We start from the raw sequence: 20605 nt of genomic DNA, 5'->3' as shown, positions 1-20605 counted from the left end.
AGATAGGTACTTAGCCATCATCAATACGTAACCATAAATTCAAACATGCAGTTTCTTTGATGTAAATCGAAGGTCTAGTACGAGAATCTCTTACCTGGAAATTACTCAACAAGTCTTAGCAGTAACAACACGCTCCCCCAAGCGGCGAAAGTCCTAAAGAATCAAGAATCCACAATTTAGTAATTTACCCTCAAGGGAAATTGGTCCAAAACTCACTTGAGGCGACTTACCCAAGATCAAGGTCGGGCTCGGTTTGGACTTAGTTGGACAAGCTCCCAGCTCGGCTTCTAATTAACTAAGTCAATTTAATCCAGCAACCAATTTAGTTAGGGTCAAAATAACCTTAGTTGGATAGGTTAAAATCAAAATCAACCTACCGAGGCTTACCGAAAAAATGTGGGTCAAAACAGGGTTAAAAGGAAGCTTGGCGCCTCAGCTGACTCGGCTTGAGAGGCGAAAATAACTGGCAGCTCGGTTGGAAGGATTTTGGCTCACGAATATGGCACAGGCGCAGCTTGAGGCGCGGAGCGGACACGACTGGTGGCTCGGGGCGGGTGCGCGGGCGTGGATCGGTGCGCGGGCGTGCGAGCGGATGTGGGTCGGGTTGCGGAGCAGGCACGCGCATGTCGGCCGACTTCATGCGGTGAAGCGATGCGGCTGCGAGTCGGCTCCAGGTTTGGGCGACAGCTGAGACACTGGGCGCGGACCTTCGACGACGCGGCGCTGGCTGGAGGTCGATGGTGGATCGGGCGGACTACTGCGGAGACACAGCGGAGACACTGCGAGCGCGGGTTGTTGCGACTACCGCTCGATGGTTCGGACGGCTCGAACGGCTCTCCGACGCGGTTGGAAGGGTGGCTAACGGCTCGGCTTTCGGCTCGATGCTTGCGACGGACTCTCGACGGCGACGATCTGGAGGAGGGCGGCGGTGGCGGCTAATTCGAAGGATTTGGGATTAGGGTTTAATTTGGGGAATATGATGAATAGTCTCCCACGTTTCTCAATGCCCATTTTAAAAAAAATAATAATATAATAATTATTATCTCCTTTTATCTTTTTTCCCTAATTTACTCCAAATAACAACCACCCCTTTCTCTCTCTTCATTTAACTCCATCAAATCTCCCTTTTACATTCAAATACTTTCCCTCTCTCCAAATCACATCACCTTTACCCCTTTCAAAAGTAATAAATAATTATATTACCTTCACAAAATAATTATTTTATCTTTAAACCTCATTAATTAAGTATCCAATACATAATAATCTAAGGTCAACAATCATCAATTCCATACATTAAGACAATTAGATATTTTTCAAATATCCAATGGGACCAAATCTCCATAAGGTAAAGTACTTCCACATTTAAATAACACCCAAAATTCCAAATTTACCCTTAAGCTAATAAAATTAAATTTCTTGGATTTTGGGGCGTTACAATAATCGAGCTGACAAGCATTAAGCAGTGAAAGGGAGAGCCATCCATTGACTACATAAATAGATGGAAAGTTCTGAGTTATGCTTAATTATAAAGATAAACTCATTGAATTGTCCACAGATCGAGAGATGTGTATCCAAGACATGCACTAAGAGCTTCTTTATATCTTGTAAGGAATCAAACACCACACGTTTGAAGAGTTGGTGTAAACTCGAGCCATTCCTACTCTTTTGTTCAATCACATATTGGTAGTAAGTTTATTGTTGTTTTATTGTAGGAAATGGAAAAAAAAATCAAATCTAGTTTTATTTAGAGTTAATTTTTAAAGTTGATTTTAGAAAAGTAATTTATAGAAAAGAAAAAAAGAGAGGAAGGAGGAAACCATTTAGTGCAATAATTATAGGGGCATTTGCAAAAATAGAAATTTTTTTTACGATAATAGGTCTTATGTTACTACATTTCCTAATTGCAAAAATAGAAAATTTAAAAGCGGATAGCTTTATGATAGTCCTGTGATAGGCTTTTGATAGTTCTCTGATAGTTATCTGATATATCTAATTACTAGTCATATTTGTCATATTTGTAATATGCAAAAAAAGAGGTGTTATAGTCTGTTTTTTTCTAAATTTTTTTGTAATATGATGCAATTTCCCTTAAAAGAATTTTCCGCTTTAGGGTAAAAATAGAATAATTAGACAAAAAAATTCTTTTAAAGGAATCTTGTACTAAGGGTCAAATGTACTGTATTACTAAATATCAACGAAGTCTTATTATTTCAATTGAGTTCTATTTCACATTAAGCTTGTTGGTTGCTGAAGTGATTTTGTTTATTAAGCGTTTTGCATGCTACCTTACGGGGGAGATATGTGTTGAGTGTCTAGGCGGTCACGTCTCCACTGGTCGTGTAAAGTGACATCTGAGGCAGGGCGTGACAAGTTGACATCAGGGAATAAGTTTTTTCAATCAATAAATCTTTGGAGCTTAAAACACGATCGTTTAGATTTGGGTAAACAATCGTTTACCAAAATTTCTTGAAAAAAAATAAATCTAAACAATCATGCCAATTTTAAATGATAATGTAACAAAGAATCTTGAAAAAAATCGTTTAGAATTGGGTAGCCAAATCTAAACGATCGTGTACCACAATCTAAACGATCATGTATCAAATAATCTTGAAAAAATCATTTAGATTTTAGTAGCTTAGATTTTAGTTAGATTTGGCTACTAAAATCTAAATGATAGTGTAGCCAATCTAAACAATCGTGTACTAAAGAATCTTGAAAAAAATCGTTTAGATTTAGGTAGCCAAATCTAAATGATCCAAGCTAAAAGATCGTGTAGCTAAATCTAAACGATCGTGTATCAAAGAATCTTTACAAAAAAAATCACTTAGATTTGGATAGCCAAATCTAAACAATCGTGGTAGCCAAATCAAAAAGATTAAATCTAAATGGTCGTGGTAGCCAAATCAAAACGATCTTGGTACAAGACCCTGTACCAAATATATTGTGCGCTTGAGTGCCAACCTAATATCGTGTTGATGTTGGCATTTTTTTGTATTTTCCATTGGAGGCTTGTGAGCTTTTTCTATTTTGTCGAATTATTCTATACAGTATAAATATTTTTTTCACTTTGTTATATTTTTTAAAAGCCTTTAAATATTTACCAATTTCTTCATTTCCTCTTCTAAAATTTCTTCTTTCTTGTTTATTTCTTATCTTCTTAGTACAAGAGTTAAATGATATTGGTACAGGACCCAAACAGTTGTGTAACAATATCTAAACTATCAGTTGTCTATCTAAGATAGAAAGAGATAGACCACTATCACTAATGATCGTTTAGATTTGGTATAAGATCGTTTAGACTGGATACAAAATTGTTTAGATTTGATACAAAATCGTTTAGACTAGGTACAAGATCGTTTACACTAGGTACAAGATCGTTTACACTAGGTACAAGGGTACAAGATTGTTTAGGCTAGGTACAAGATCGTTTAGACTTGGTACAAGGGTATAAGATTGTTTAAACCTGCTACGAGATCGTTTAGACTAGGTACAATGTTACAAGATCGTTTAGACTTGGTACGAGCTCATTTAAACTTGTTAGGAGATTGTTTAGATTGGGTATAAGATTAATTTTTATATTAAGATTAATTTTAATTTATAAATATAACAAAATACCAAAATATTCACAGCCCGTGTAACAAAATAAAAAAGTTCATGATATTTTCATAAATTCCAAGTTTGCCCTTGAATATTGCAGACGATTTTTCACTTCTTTTTCTTCTTCTTATTTGCGATTTATTCATCTCCTCTTCATATTATTACTTCTTCTTCATTTCCCACTTGTTCTTGTTCGTGATTTCTTCATTTCCTCTTCTAGAATTTCTTCATTGTTCAATTTTTCACTTCTTCAAATTTCCATTTGGTAAACGATCTTCGTGATCTCTCGTACATTTTCTCTTCCATATCTAAACGATCGTCTACCATGATCTATACGATCTTGGTTCAAGATCATGTATCAAATATAAAAAATCTTGGTACATGATCTTGAACAAAGATGGTTTACATCTTAGGACACGATCATTTAGCTCTTGGTACATGATCATGTACAAAATCTAAACGTTATTGGTACAAGATCGTGTGCCAAATATAAAATATTTTAGTACATGATCTTGAACAAAAATCCTTTAGATCTTGGTACACGATCGTTTAGCTCTTGGTACGCGATCGTGTACCAATATCTAAACGATCTTGGTTCGGTTCACGCTCGTTTAGAAGAAGAACTACACGCGCTCGTGTGACCGGTGTTGATACTACTTACACGATTGTGTATTCATTTCATACATGATTGTGTTTTATTTCCTACACGATTTTGTATCATGATTTTTTAGAAAAAGAATTACATACATCATGTAGCCAATTAATCGCGTGTTGATTGGGGTATTTTTTTGTATTTCTTATTGTAGGCCTGTGGTTTTTTCCATTTTCGAAATTGGTCTAACAATGTAAATATTTTGTTGATTTGTTATATTTTTTAAAAACTCCAATTTTTAATGATGATTACATTAAATTGTTTATGCACTTACATTTAATTAATTAGTGGATTCAATTCATATCAACACATAAATTTTGAAATTAACAACATATTATAAATATTGTTAGATAGATTTTTCATTATGCTCCAAATGTCATTTCTTCTACATCCCACCTAAAACGTCATATGCTTTGAATAGTGTCCATTGTCATGTGTCATCCCCTCCACATCACGTTAAATGTCTTGAAAATACCAGTCGTTGGAGGCCATGTAGTCCAACTCATACTTGCCAAATTGCCTATAAAGGTGGATTTATAAGCGACACAAAAATTGGTAAAAGTTCCAAAATTTTTGGAGATAATGGAACATCTTTAGTGTTTTAAATATCATTTTAGCGGTTTTATTATTATTTATTATTATACTATTATTATTGATATATTATATCAATAATATCATCATCATCGTTATGGTTATTATTATTATGTTCTTTCCATATCCATACTTCGGTTGTACGTTGTCGTGTGCTCCTCAATTTTACAACATAACACAATATATAAATTTTCGGTATTAATTTTCCTTTACATAATCTTCACATTATTCAACTTTTTGAGATTTACATTTTCAATATTTAGAGCCTATTTGGCATGAGGTTGGAGTGAGGTAATAGTCCACCCCACGTTGGGCCTTAGATTAAGCAAAAGGGAATTAGGGTTATTTTACTCCCCTCTCCTTATTATTTCACGCCCAAATTGTTTCTCCCTGCTCCACACTATTCCACTCCCCCCTCTACCCTTCCACATACTACTCCCTCTCTCTCCTTCCCTCTCCCTTCTTTTTTCTTTTCTTCAAATTCCTCGATCTCCCTCACCGCCGGCTACTCCGTCGGCGAACCATGGACATCAATCATCCGCGGCTTTGTCGCCTCTGTCATACTAATAATTTGCAACCGAATTATGTAGAAGTGAAATACGATGATCCATTAGAAGCCACTCAACTCCACGGTGGGAGTGGCGCGCGGGAAGTGATCTTTACAACACTCTTTGCAACAGAGGTGTATGTAACAGGAGTGTATGGTGGATCGGGGTGACCCTACGGACTGTTGATGGGTGGCGGTATATTTGATACAAATATTAGTGATTGTGGAATGGGTGAGTGCGACGATAGGGCCATCGTCTATGTTCTTCACAAGTTGAAGTTTTGTTAGAATCTCCAATGAAGATGAAATGGTAGGGATGGATTTGACCCGTCATGGAGATTTACTTACATATATCATGATGAAGATAAAGCCCATAAAATGGGGATTCATTTGAACAAAGTGGAACCAAAATCTTTAACTCCTACTGGTGATTATAGATGATGATGGTGAACAAATGAGTCAAGTTTGTTTTGTTGTGTTAAATTTTTCTAATGATTTTAGTATTAGTGCATGTTTCGGATTTTTTGTGTCAAATGTTTTAGTTTTGTATATGCTGAATAGATAAAAAGACAAGTTTTAATTTATGTTTTGTGATTTTCTTAGTATCTGTCTCTTTCACTAATACATATGAAATGTGTATGGTTGTTTGTAAATAAGATGGATAGATGTTTTGATTTTGATTTGAATGTTAATGTTATTTTATAGATTTGACCATTGGAATGATACAGGGTAGATAATTTTTGATATGTAAAAACAGATTAATATAAGAAAGAAATAAATAGCAATGCCTTTGTTTTACTAATAAATTGTATTTATAATTTTTATTAACACATAAATTATATTAATTATTATTATATACGGTATATTCTTATACAGAGAAACGTATTGCATGTTAAATTATAAAATGGAAAGTTGAAAATATTGAACTCATTTGCTAAAACCAGATTAGTTAATTAATAGATCGAAAAATAAATAAATAAATTGTATTTGATGATGATAAATAAATAACTTTAAAGAATAAAGATGAACAGTTGAAATAACTTTCATAATATAAAAAAATTACCTTAGCATTTAATTTTTCAAAAGAAAATTATGGAATTTCCTATATCAATAAATAAAATAATCTTGTTGCATTAAAAGAACAATAATAATAAATAAATAAATAAAATTAAAAGGAAAACTTACGTAAATGTAAACTATTTACGGCCCGTGCAACAAAGACATAAGATTAGCCATTTTTTAAATATTTCAGATTTGCCCTTCCATCTTTCTATTTTTCCTCGCGATTCGTCTTCTTCGTCTTCCCTACGATTTCTTCTTTTCTGCGACTTATTTCCATCATCTTTCTTATTTTTCAATTCTTTATTTATGTCGTTTAATCTTTCCATCGTTTTTCTTCTTTTCCTCTTCGTTTTCTTTCCGCTTCAATTTCTTTCCATCGTCTTTCTACTTTGCTGCGATTTCTTTCCATCGTCTTTCTTCTTTTCTTTTTCACGCGTTTACATTTAGTAACCAAATCTAAACGACTGTGTACAATAAAATAGCAAAATCTAAAAGATCATGTGTAAAGAATCTTGAAAAAAAATCATTTAGATTGGAGTAGCCAAATGTAAACGATCCTATAAATAATAAAAAAAAATAATCGTGTATAAAAAATCTTGAAAAAAAAAATCATTTGGATTGACATAGACAAATGTAAATGATTGTGTAAAAAAAGTAAACGATCGTGTAAATAAATCTAAACGATCGTGTACCAAAAAAATTAAAAAAAATCGTGTACCAAATTAAAAAAAAAAAGATCATTTTGATTTGGGTCCCCAACTCTAAACGATGATATGTAACAAAATTAAACGATGGAATTGAAAAGATAAATTGTAGTCATATCTAAACGATCGCGTATAAGCGTTAGAATTAGTACAGCTTTGCCGTTAGAGTATTTTTGGAAAGAATAATATCAAAGATTTTATTTCCTAAATATTTCTTAGATCTTTTCCTTTCTTACTTGTATTGTACTCTATTTATTCTTTCCCTTTGTACCTACTAGATTCATTCATCAGAAAAATAATAAAACTAAAAACATCGTGGTTTTTCTCCCGATTCTTGGGTTTCCACGTAAGCCGGTTTCTTGTTTATTGCTTTCAATAGTAACCATATCTAAACGATTGCGTTGTAGCTGTATCTAAATGATCGCGTATAAATTATAATCATATCTACACAATCGCCTCGTAGCCATATCTAAACGATCGTGTATAAATTATAGCCATATCTAAACGATCGTGCATATATTGAACCATATCTAAACAATCGCGTATATATTGAACCATATCTAAACGATCGCGTCTATATTGAACCATATCTAAACAATTTCCTTGTAGCCATATCTAAACGATCGTGTATAAATTATAGTTATATCTAAACGATTGCGTATATATTTATTTAAACGATCGCGTATATATTGAACCATATCTAAACGATCGCGTATAGATTGCAAATATATTACGCACGCGTTATTGACGGCATAGTTGACGAGGTATTTTTGGTATTTTATACAATAGGTCTCTAGACTTTTTTTATTTTTAGAATTGTTTTATAGAGTGTAAATATTTTGCCGCTTTTTTATATTTGTGAAAAGACCTCTAACTAATTAAAATATTGTTATTCTTTAAATTTTGGGTTCTGACTAATTATGATAATTTTATCGATTGAATTGGTGTCGCAAAATTGAACAATTTTTAGTTATTAAATTAGGATTATTATTTTTTAGCTACTAAATTAGAATTAACTATGGTTTATGGCTTTTCTTTTGTCTTATTATATGGTGGGTTTATTTAGGGATGACAATAATTTTGAGCTAACAAAGCGAGTGTTTTTACTGAATATAATTAGTGATTAGCATCTAATTAATGATTGTTTAATTTTTTTTCAGTCAATTAAAAAAGTAATTGATATTTATTTGGTTGCATGTCATTTTAATTTTTTTCCATAAAACATATTATTATCATTATTATTTTTATTTTTATTTTTATTTTTATTTTTATTATTATTATTTTTACTACTTCTTTAATAATAATATTATTATTATTATTATTATTTTCTTTATTATTATTATTATTATTATTATTATCTTTATTTTTTATTATTATTATTTTCTTTATTATATTATTATTTTTCAGTCCCGTTCTTGGTTTTCCCTTCTAACATAGATTGTGTGTACTCTTAACAAATATTCCTTTTCAAATATAAGATTGATAAAACACTTTTTAAGAAATTTTATAAAAATTACGGCAGCTTCTTCCCTAAAAAAAGAATGAGAATCTACAATCAATTACGGGAAAGCTCAACGTATGTTTGGTCCTTGGCCGCTACTAGGGGAGAAAACATTGAAAAACGTGAGCTAAAAGACTCAGTGAGTGACAAGTTTTTTGAAGTAAAAATTCGTAAAACATGCTTTCAAGAATGTTTAAATATGGCATCAATAATGAAATCATAATTAAAACGTTATAATCACATGTCACTATAAATCACAAACATTTGCCATCAAACCTATACCATATAAGGGTCTCCCATAGTATAAATATTTTCTCACTAAGCTAATGCACATTTAGTATCCTTCACGATAACAACCACTATCAAATCCGACCACGATAGAATACTAAATACACGGCCGAGAATAGCTCACACGTGATCCAGACTGAGTTCATGCATATTAAGTACTTTCCATAGTAACAACCTCCATCCAATCACTAGAAGAAATCTAGCCTTTAATGTCGGGTGAAAAAAATAAAAAATGAGCTTTACTGTCGGTTTTCAAAAGATGGATGTTTAATGTCGATTTTAAGCCGACATTAAAGATAGAGTTTTAATGTTATTTTAAAACCGACATTAAACATCTACTTTTTAAAAATAGACATTAAATGTCTTTTTTATTTTTCTTAATTTTGTGAAAAATTGAAGCTTTCTCTTTTACTTTACTCATTTCCCCTTTCTTACTTTGCTTTTTTCCCCTTTCTTCTTTACCACTCCACCAACCTCACTCTTCTCCATCTCCACTTGGCCGACCGCACAAAAGGACCTTTCTTCTCATCGACGTTGACCCACAACGTTTTGGCCAGCCACTTAAGGGAAATTTTCATCCGGCCATGACGCATTTCGGCCATATGATTTTCGGACGGCGACGTTTAAGCTAAGCAGAAGCTATACGTGTTTAGGGTGACCCACGACGATTTGGTTATGCAAATCAAAAAATCAGATTTTCCAAACCATTTCTTCTTTGGAATTTCCACATCCTTTTACCAGGTACACTCTTCATCTTCCTTCAATTCCTCTATTTCTTGGTTTAAATTTTTCTCCAGGGCTTCAATTCTTATCTAAGAATCTCATTTGTTGGCTTTCCTCTACCCCTACCTCTACCTCTGCCTGAAAGATTAAACGTAGAAAGAGTGAATATAAACATATACTCAGTAAGGGACCTACTATTAGTCCTGCTAGGTGTCTGTTAACTTTTTAATAGAGTCCTGTAAAGAAGTACCCTTAAACTGGTCTTCGGTGATCTCGAAAGGACACCTAAGACAAACTGGTTTTCAATGAACCAAAAGGAACACTTAGGACAATTGAGTTGTAAGTGACCCTGTCGGACCACTCGTATACATAACATCTCATGAGACTAGTGATCCCGTCAAACCACGCAGTCATAAAAGGGTGGTGATCTCTAGGGACACCCATGTGGGTACGATTAAAATTGATAAAGATAACAAAACACTCTATCTAGTATGTAGCACATCATGACATCATAAACATGGCATGGGTGTTAATCATAACGCCTGATCAAATACTAAATACACGACGAAGAATAGCTTACACGTGATCCATATCCACAAGGAAACACGCAGCAAAACTGAGGTTAGATATACTTAGCACCTACCATAATAACAACCTTCATGTCCGCTCCTATGTGCACATAGAGACACCCCACCATAGGTTAAATTAGGCCTGAAGCCAAAATCACATCCTCCATCCATGCCCTCACCTAGGCTTAGGTTCTTGGATCTCCGGTCACAATCTTTTTTAGCCCCAAAATCCCCTGACAACCATAGGTGGTGCTACGGAAACATATTCACGTATCCTTTAGGGTAATCACCAACATTCATAAAAAATCACATATTTCATGTTTAAAAGCCAAACATGGTCAGAAACACATTTTCATAAAGTCATTTTTAATCCTTAACGATCAACACATATTTTAAGAATAACCTTCCATTCAAACCATCCAAAGTTTAATAACAGATCAAAAGGTATTCTTTTAAACCAGTTGTCATCTAAATCATGATTAATAAGTTCGGACTCAACCATATTTTCGAAATATGCATGGAAATCGGAAATCATATTTTGAAAACATTTGTAACGTATTAGTTCATAAAACAACCATAGTGAAAATTTTCACAATCATGGCGTACTATAATAAAATATATAGATTTATAATGAAATACTTGAAAATAAACCACTCACTGTCAATAACTCGATCTTCTGAGATTATACGTTTTCCCCACTTTGGCCTAAAACAACAATCAATGTCCCTCAGTTATCTTCACATATCAAGATGTCACAACTATCTCTAAAACACTTCATAATGACAACTCAAGCTATTTATGATTCAATGGGTCGAATTCCCACTTTCCTTTTTAAATCTGTATAATTCCCCACACGCTTTAATTTGGGCTAGAAATCCACTGTTGAACACTTAACTTCAAACTTAACTCTTAGCACCTTAAAGAATCCAACTTAAGTCAATCTTAGTAGCCCTTTTACTCCCATACACCTTTATTTCAACTATAAATGATTTTTTAGATTTAGATTCATTATATCAACATGGATCAATTAACTTTGAATACTTCATAAGATCCCTTAAACCATTTATGTTTCAAACATGTAAACACAACACCAAATGACCTCCAAAGCTAGAAGAAGGTCCCTTCTTGACCTCTAACATTCAACCTTAGGACCCGAGTATCATAGATAAATTAATTTTAAAGCCTTAAACTTAATGGGTATTCAAGAACTCTAGGAAAACTCAACAAAATTACTCCAAAACTTGTTAAGGAACTTATCAAAGTACTCTTAACTTCAATGGGCAACATTTTTACCACCTTCTAAGTTCAAAATCAAGCATCCACCACCATGGTTTACTCAATACTATCACCAAGATAAAATTGATACTCAAGATCGACTCTAAAAAGCTTAGAATCTTACCCAAGTTGTGCTAAAACACCTAATTTTGAGCTTTCGAATGCCTGGACAACGACTCAAACTGTTCTAAAACTCAAATTCTAAGTGGTGGATATGAACGAAGAATGGACACAAGTGGCTAACTTGATCACCGATGAGTTATCGTGTACAACGACTAAAGGGAAGGCATCGAAAAATTAGCTCGTGGTTGGCGAGGAAGACGGTGTGGCTGGATTTCTTCGTCGGCGTGCAGGTCATCGTCTGGTGAGTCAAGGGCATACTGACAATTGATGAATAGAGGTGCAGCACGAACTCCAAATGGCATGAAGGAGACGAGCGGTGCGGTTGGTGGTGTCAACATGACGAACAACAAGGTGGTGGTGCACAGCTCGTGGCCAATCTGTAGCTTGAGGCAACTGCAGTTGGGTGACGGTGAGTGTGGCGATAGAAAATCGAAAGAGAACAAAGAGGTGGAGGCGAACGACTCAAAGAGAAGGGGGCTTGCGCGCTCGTGAAGTTTCTAGATTTCTCTTTCCTCTTCATCTTTTGTTTAACTAATAATATAGAAAATGACAAAAATGCCCCTCACTTCAAAATAAACTTACTTTTTGCTCTTATCTTACTCTTTTCAAATCCACAATAAAGTTTCAAATTTTCTTATTAAAACAAATAAACCTTAAAGAATTGAAAAATGGATTTAAACTTGTTTCTCACAACTTAGGAATTATTAAAATAAATAACAAGTAAATGAGAGCAGAAAGAGAACTTACATCATTATTATCATTGTTATTATTAATTTATTATAACAGAGACTATAATAATCTACACCCCAAACACAGTTTTAATAACTCAAACTATAATACACTGCACCCTAAATGCAAACTATAATAACTCAAACTATAAAACTCTCCACCTCAAACACAAATTATAATAACTCACATACTATAATATTTTACACCCTGAACATAGACTATAATAACTCACCCTGCACCCCAAACACCTCGTTAACTTTTAATCATACTTTTATGGGCACAAATGTCATATATCAACAAAAAGTAGACAACAACGAATATCTGTAAATGATTCAATTGAAAGTATAGTGAACGAAAATTAATTGAACATTTTTGGAAATATAGATACTAAAATAAAATATGATCCACTTAAACTTATTAATAAAACGCCAAAATTCCTTGACAATGTAGAAATTGCAAATTTTCTTTATTATTATTTTTAGTATGCATTAAAAGAAGTGGCATTTGCAAAAATAGCAAAAAAGTTTATGATAATAGGGCCCATGTCACTACATTTTCTAATTTGTAAAGGTTGGAAATTTAAAAGCGTATAACCCTATGATAGTCCTCTGATAACCCTTTGATAGTCTTCTGATATATCTAATTCCTTGTCATATCTGTCATATGTACAATATGCAAAGAAGAGATGCTGTGGACTATTTTTTAAAACTTTTTTGTCATCTGATGCAATTTCCCTTAAAAGAATTTTTTTCTTTTAGAGAAAAATAGAATAATTTGACAAAAAAAACACTATTTTATTTTGGCATCAATTGTAAAAAACAATATGCAAATTGACCCAGTAAAATAAAGGCTTCTTTTACAAAAATTATATTGTAAGGCCCAAATTCGAAATGAGAGTCCAGTTGAGAAGGAGCCTTTGGAAAGGAATAATTATTCTAAAGAGGGCTTTAATTATGAAGAAGGTTGTGTTTCAAAGAAAGGTGGTGTGGGGAGAAAAGGTTATTGTTGTGAAAAAGACGTTTTAATGAAGAGTTAGGCATTTTGCGCAGCAACGTGAGGTGAAGTCTGGTGACAAGGAGTAAGCGGTTGTTGTTTGTCGCGATAAGAAGGCTGGCAAGGAAGAGTTGAGCATTCCAAGAAGATAAGCCTAGTATTTCTAATAAAATGACTAATCCATAATTGAGCATTCCAAGACGATAAGCTTAGCTTTTCAAGAGAAGTGTTTAATCCTGAGTTGACCATTGGCAACATGTCGAGCTTTAATTGGTTGCATGGCGTGCCGACTAGTAAGTGGACATGTGTAAAAGTTGTAAGTAGGAACTGGCAGGTAAAGAGAATGATCGATTAAAAAGATTAGTATAAAAAAAATTGAGAGGGATCGAAGAAAGTATTGTCATTCTAAGAAGTTGCTAAGGAAATGTTAAGTTCTAAGCTTTTGCTATGGAAGCTAGGCGTTCTAAGAAGAAGGAAATCAAGTGTTTCGTGAGTGACCTTTAACAACCATTTTGTGATTAATCTTCTTAAAGAAAAGTTGTATTTGAAAGTATTTCTTTCGAGTCCTTAGTTATGCATAACGAGTTATGTATATCTATATATTGTTGTGTTGTTGTTGATATTGTTATTTGAAAAGAGAAAAACTATTGATTTCTATGTGATGATTGTCTTACTTGTGTGCGAGTAAGTTAATAGCCTTATTCCCATCAAGTGAGTAGATATTATGTGGTGTGCACATAACGCGTAAAGGCATTGTGAGGGCGGCCTGTGCAACGAGAAATGAATCAGAAAAATTTTATATTGTTGTGGATGGAATGAACATCATACAGTACTCTAAATACAAGGCGCTCGTTAAAGTGAATTACTGTAATGCCCCAAAATAAGGTAATTTTTTTTATTATCTTAAGTTTAATTTTAACCATGTTGAAATTATTTTTGAGTGTTATTTGAGTTAATTGTTGAAATTGTTTGATTTTGTGGGATGTAGGATTAATTAAATATTTTGGAAAAATATTTAGTTAGTTTGGAGATTTGGAATTTTGGCGTTATGAAAGATTTTTTTTAAGTGAATTGTGATTGGTTGATTTATATTTGGTGAAATTGAGGAAATTATGATTAATTATATATGATTATATAATTAATTAAATTATAAAGTTAAATGAAGAGAGAAAAAGAGATAAAAAAGAGATTAGATTGGTATTAAATGAAGAGAGAGAAGGTACATAATTTGTTTTGAAAAAAAGGAATAAGGAAAAAGAAAAGAAAAATAATAATTCTTATATTACTATTTTTTCCCTTAAATAGACCTTGGAAAACGTGATCTACTATTCATTTTCTTCTTTCTCAAGATACAAAAAAAACCTAGCCGCCAAGCAAGGACCTGCTGCCATGGTTAGCCTTCTCACCGTCATCGTTCTCCTCCGTCAACGCCACCAAGACACGGTTATTGGTAGCTGGTCAAGCTTCTAGCTGAGCCCTTCATTTTTCGTCGCGTCAACAAGAGCGTCCAGCCGTTGGAGAACGTCGTTGGGCCATTTCTCTCTATCCCGAACTTCATCGCGTCAACCTCCATTTGCATGTCGTACGCCTAAGCCGCTTCTCCTTTCGCAAGTCGATTGTTCGTGTCTAAGCCGAGCCTTCCCGTCAGCCGTAAACTCCAAGTCGCGCGCCATTAATCCTTTGCAAGCCATCTACCTGAGTTGCTCAGCCTTCTTGTCATCTAAGCCGCATGCGAGCCGCCACCCCTTCGCGAGCCGCCTAGCCTCTTTCTCTAAGGCACCTGAGCCATTTCCCCTTTATTCAAGCTACTGAGCCGTTTTTGCCCTCTTTTCACCTATTTTGGAATATTTTTGATAAGTTTTAGGTAAGTTTATAATGGATTTCAGGCAATACCCATGAGACATTAATTTTGGACCCTAAATAAATTAATTTTGGATTTAAGTTGAGTTTTGGAATATTTTTCTGGAAGGATTTTTAGTTGAATATTAAAAGTAGTTACCTGAGAAATTCTGCCTAAGGTTGAGTTAGTTTTAACTCTATTTGTTGGTAAGTTGGAAACCCTAATTAAATATTTGGTTGTTATTGATTAACAAAATTATTAAATTAATTTTATTGTATTTAGGACTTGATTGTTTGAGAAAGCTTGACTATTGCTGTTAGGATTATTTTTGGTTAAGCTAATCTCCAGTTAAGAGATTCTCTTACTAAACCCTCGTAATGAAGTTAAGAGTTTGCATGTGATCATATTATGCATTAATGTAGCTAAAATTCATAGTGTATTGATGACGTGTGATAATGATTGATAGTTACGACTTAGTTATGTTGATAATGATGACTGATAGCTATGACTGAGTTATGTTGATAGCGACGACCGATGATGTTAATGTCAATCCATTTAATTTCATGATTTAGAACGTTATGATTAACACTCATGCCATGTTTATGATGTTATGATGTGCTACATACTATGGATAGAGTATTTTGTTATCTTTATCAATAATAGTCGTACCCACATGGGTGTCCTTAAGAATCACCACCCTTTTATCACTGCGTGGTCTGACGGGATCACTAGTCTCATGAGATGTTATGTATATGAGTGGTCCGATGGGGTCATTTTGTAACGCCTCAAATTTTCGAGGTAAATTCTATCATTTTGTGCGATTTTTTTTTATTTAAAATTTTGGTGTAAATTCTCGGTTTCTTTCGAAGAGGATAGAAAAAGAAATTTAGGGATACGAATTTCTTTAAATTTAATATTTTGTAAATTGATATAATAATAATATAATATTAATTATATTATTATTAATATTATTTATTATTATTATTATAATTTAATATTAATATAATTATTATTATTTAACATTAATAATATCATTATTATTTAATATTATATTTATTTTTGATATTATTTTTATTACTTAATATTAATATTATTATTATTATTAAATATTGTTATTATTATTATTTAATATTATTAACAATTATATTATTTCTTTTATCATTTTTATTTAATATATATATATATATATATATATATATATATATAATAATATTTTTTTAATAACCCTAAAGAGCGCGCGCCCCCCCCATCCACTTCGTCTTCTTCTTCCTCGTGTTCACGCCGCCGCAGTCCGTCTTCATCTTTCTCCTCCGTTCGTGTCTCCGCCTGGTCTCCGTCTCCACTTCTGTTTCCGTCTCCACTTCCGTCTCCGTCGTCGGTAACTTCACAGCTCCACCACTCGTCCGCCGCAGCCCCATCAATTTCCGATCTCTTTTCGACCTCACGCAACAACAGATCTGTCGGCCGCCTCTGTCCCAACTGCAAGTGGCATCCCCTTCTCCGTGTGCCATCTGGTGCAGCCCCGAAGACCCGGGCTAAGCAGCAGACCGTCGCCGTCGTCGCCGCGTTAAATTTTCGTTCGTTGTCGCGCGCCGCCAAGGACAGCCGTTCGCGTTGTGCGTCGGGTGTTTCGAGCCGAGCCGTGAGTCCCAGCCAAGCCGAACCAAGACTGAGCCGAGCTGCGAGCCAAGCCGCGAGCCTAGCCTCGAGCCGAGTCAAGCCGAGTTGAGCCGTGAGCCGTGAGCCGTGAGCCGTGAGCCGAGGGTGAGCTGAGGTGAGCCGAGCCGAGTCGAGTCGAGCCACCTAAGCCATTTTTTTCTCCCTCCACTTCGGGTCACGGTGAATCTTCGGTAAGGATTATTTTGGTAATTTACCCAATGTTGCTATAACCGTTTCAAGTTTGAATATTAGAGTAAGATTGGGTCCTATCTTTTGTTCCTTGAAGGTATTAGGGATTTGATGCTCAAGTTCTCGGGTCCCACGACAAGTTCATTTGGGGATAGCTCCCTTTACTCGGGTAAGCCGACGTTTGTTGTTTCGAATGATTTAAAAGGGTGACTTTTACTAGTATCGTCGTTTAAAACCCTTGTGTTTTCGTTAGGTGGATTCGTTGAGCGTGGACTCGATCGAGGGGCATAACCAAGTATCAGGTAAGGGATTTCCTACTACTGGACCTCGGATCGAGGCTGGAAACGTAGTAATCCCCAGAGGATTACACGTTAGTATCTATACTGAATGAATTGATGCATGTTTGACTATTAAGTATCGCTGATATGCTCTTGTCTGATGTAAAGGTAACGTGTCCGCTAGTTGTAGCTTGTATGCCATCGGGTGTAAGGAGTTGTTTACGGATAGACACCGATGCCCGGATGTTCTGTATATTGTAGTTATGTTAATGGACTACGTTGTGGACTGGAATTGTATGTCGATGGACTTTAAAGTCTTAAGGTTAGGTATGTGTAGTCTATTGTCTGGTTATTGATCATGGAGTTTTGTCGTGGAAGGACTATGAGTTCAATTCTGATTTGACTAGTTGACTGGATCTAAGGAATATCACAATGGTGTGTGATTTGGAAACGCATATAGCAACTGAGGATGTAGTTGTTTAAACCTATACTATCTGACTGGCGAAGCCTAGGATGAATTTGTAGTTTGAATGTCGTCGGAGTGTGACTATTGTAGACGGTTTAGTATGGATTGAGGGGTAACGGTTAGCTTCATCTATGGGGTAGTGTACCTTACGGATAGGTGTATCCTTCGGGATCACTAGACTGATATGTGCATCCTTCGGGATCACTAGACTGATACGTGCATCCTTCGGGATCACTAGACTGATAGGTGTATCCTTCGGGGTCACTAGACTGATACATGCATCCTTCGAGATTCACGAGACTGATGTGTGCCTTCTACGGAACCACTAGACTGTTTACATAGGGTACCCCTGAATAGGAAGTTAACTGTTGTTCCTTAACGGGCCCAGTAGTGGGTCCCTTACTGGGTATATTTTATACTCACCCTTTTTCCTCTTTAACTTTTCAGGTAAGGGTACAGCGAGGGGCAGACCGACGAGGGGCAAGAAGGATGCGTGAAGGCCATATGGACGCGTCTGGTTTTCTTTATACTTCCGCTGATGTATTTTTGTTACTCTCTATTTTCCCTTGTTGGAACGAGTCATGTTTAGAATATTTGGTTCTATGATTTTGCGCTCGATGATTTGGGTACTGTATTTGAAACTCGTGACTGTGATTTAAAATAGGACCGAAACTGCTTTTGTAATATTTCTAAACGTTTTTAATGAATCATAACCGGTCCTTTATGAGTTTGTGTGTTTTGTGGTCGAGTCTTAGTACTGAGTAGTGACCTCAGCTTAGTCCGGAAAGATAGGCGTTACACATTTACAACTCGATTTTTCTAAGTGTTCCTTTTGGTTCACTGAAAATCAGTTTGTCCTAGGTGTCCTTTCGAGATCATCGAAGACCAGTTTAGGGTACTTCTTTACAGGACTCTAATAAAAAGTTAACAGACACCTAGCGGGACTAATAGTAGGTCTCTTATTGAGTATATGTTTATATTCACTCTTTCTATGTTTAATCTTTCAGGCAGAGGTAGAGGTAGGGGTAGAGGAAAACCAACAAATGAGATTCTTAGATAAGTATAACAGTTGATCATGCGTTAAAAACCAAGAAAAGAAGGGTAAGATGAGTTGCAATGCGAGAGAGCTGACCAAACTTTTGATGTTCAATTACTTTGAAGTTATTAAATTTCATTAAAGGGTTGCATCTCTGAAAAATGGACGGTTTTGAGATAAGTATAACAGTTGTAACGACAGTTGTGCACAAACAATGAAACTAGAGTAAGATGAAAGGAAACAAACAACACATCAACATTTGTTAATCCAGTTCGATGAATACGCATCTACATCTGGGGGGCTATTTTCCCTAGATAGAAGATTTTATATATTTTGCATGCAGCAATTGTTGAATACATAGTTATGACTGGAGGTACAACACTCTATACATTTATCACTATGCTGTCCTAGAACTGATTCAACAGAACTAAATATGTAAGAACATAATAACCATAACTCATAAAAAGGACAAAATATCTCCTCCTTAATCTCATATTTATAGATGGTGTATTCAACTCAAGCCCCGAACGACTTGATGATTCTTCTATCAGTTTTCCGTATTATTTTCCATGAAGAACTACGAAAAACTCACCGTAAAAAAGCTTTTATACTTTTTCTTCCTTCCTTCAAAAACCACATTTCTCACACAGGATTTTACCAATATATAAGGAATAAATCCTAACCACCTGTGAGATCATCCTTGAAAAGAAAATCTTAACAAATTCTTTACCAACTCCATAACCAATTAATTAATTAATTTGCTAACAAATTAAGAAACTAGGCAATCTAGCTAAGCGAGTAAAGTTGAGAAGCCGGACCTAACGTTCAAAGGTTTGGAGTTATAGTTAATGTACTTAAGGATTTATGCTTTATGCTAGTAGAACACATGGTGTAAAGTAAATAAAAAAGTGAAGCACTGCATTGTATTTTGTTTATCGCCTAGACCTTAAGAGCCTTGTACTTGAAGACTAGGCGACAAAGCCATGACTAAATGAATTTAAGATATTGATTAAGTTTATATATATTCTTTTTTTTCCCGTTGCGTTGTGTTGTAAAAGTCTCTTAAGTTCAAAGATGGAACCTTGCGTTAAGACTTGTTTAAGAAGTTGTTTTGCTTCTTAGGCGTTTAATGTTTATCACACAGTGTAATATGCATTGGGTGTTTAGGTAGCATGCCTCCACTTAGCCGCATGAAATGGCTTTTGGGGTAGAGCGTAACAATTATTGTGTTTGTCGGAGTTATACATATTAAAATGATATTTAGATTAGTGCATTCTCGACGTAATAGTGTTTTTTACCTATCAAAACACTACTAGAGATCTGATATTCTATTATTCTTACGGTTGTTAGTAAATAAAAGTGTTTTTAGGTACAATGACACTCCATTTATCTTGGTTTGAATTACTATTTGGGTTGAATACTAACATAGAAAAATCGTTTTTGGAAAAGAAAAATCAACAAATTACACACAATTAATTTAAACTATCTATTGAAAGAATATAGATTAAAATGAATATAATTTGTAAGCATAATATCTAAAATAATACAAAAAGTATAGGTATAAAAATAGTATTTTATTCTAAATTTTTATTATTGCGAAGCTGGAACGACAATTGAAACTAAATAGTTGATGAATCAAAAGCACAACACACGTGTTTCATAAAAAGTATAGAATAACTATTAAATTGCATATATACGTACGCACACACATATATATAGTTGATGAATGAAAAGTACAATAATATATGTTTTATAATTAATTAGACAGTAAACAAATAGTAAA

This window comes from Cucumis melo, chromosome 10 (genome assembly GCF_025177605.1).
Source record: "Cucumis melo cultivar AY chromosome 10, USDA_Cmelo_AY_1.0, whole genome shotgun sequence".
Classification (NCBI taxonomy): Eukaryota; Viridiplantae; Streptophyta; class Magnoliopsida; order Cucurbitales; family Cucurbitaceae; genus Cucumis; species Cucumis melo.
The sequence above is the reverse complement of the archived record's forward strand: the minus strand, read 5'-3'. Positions refer to the sequence as shown.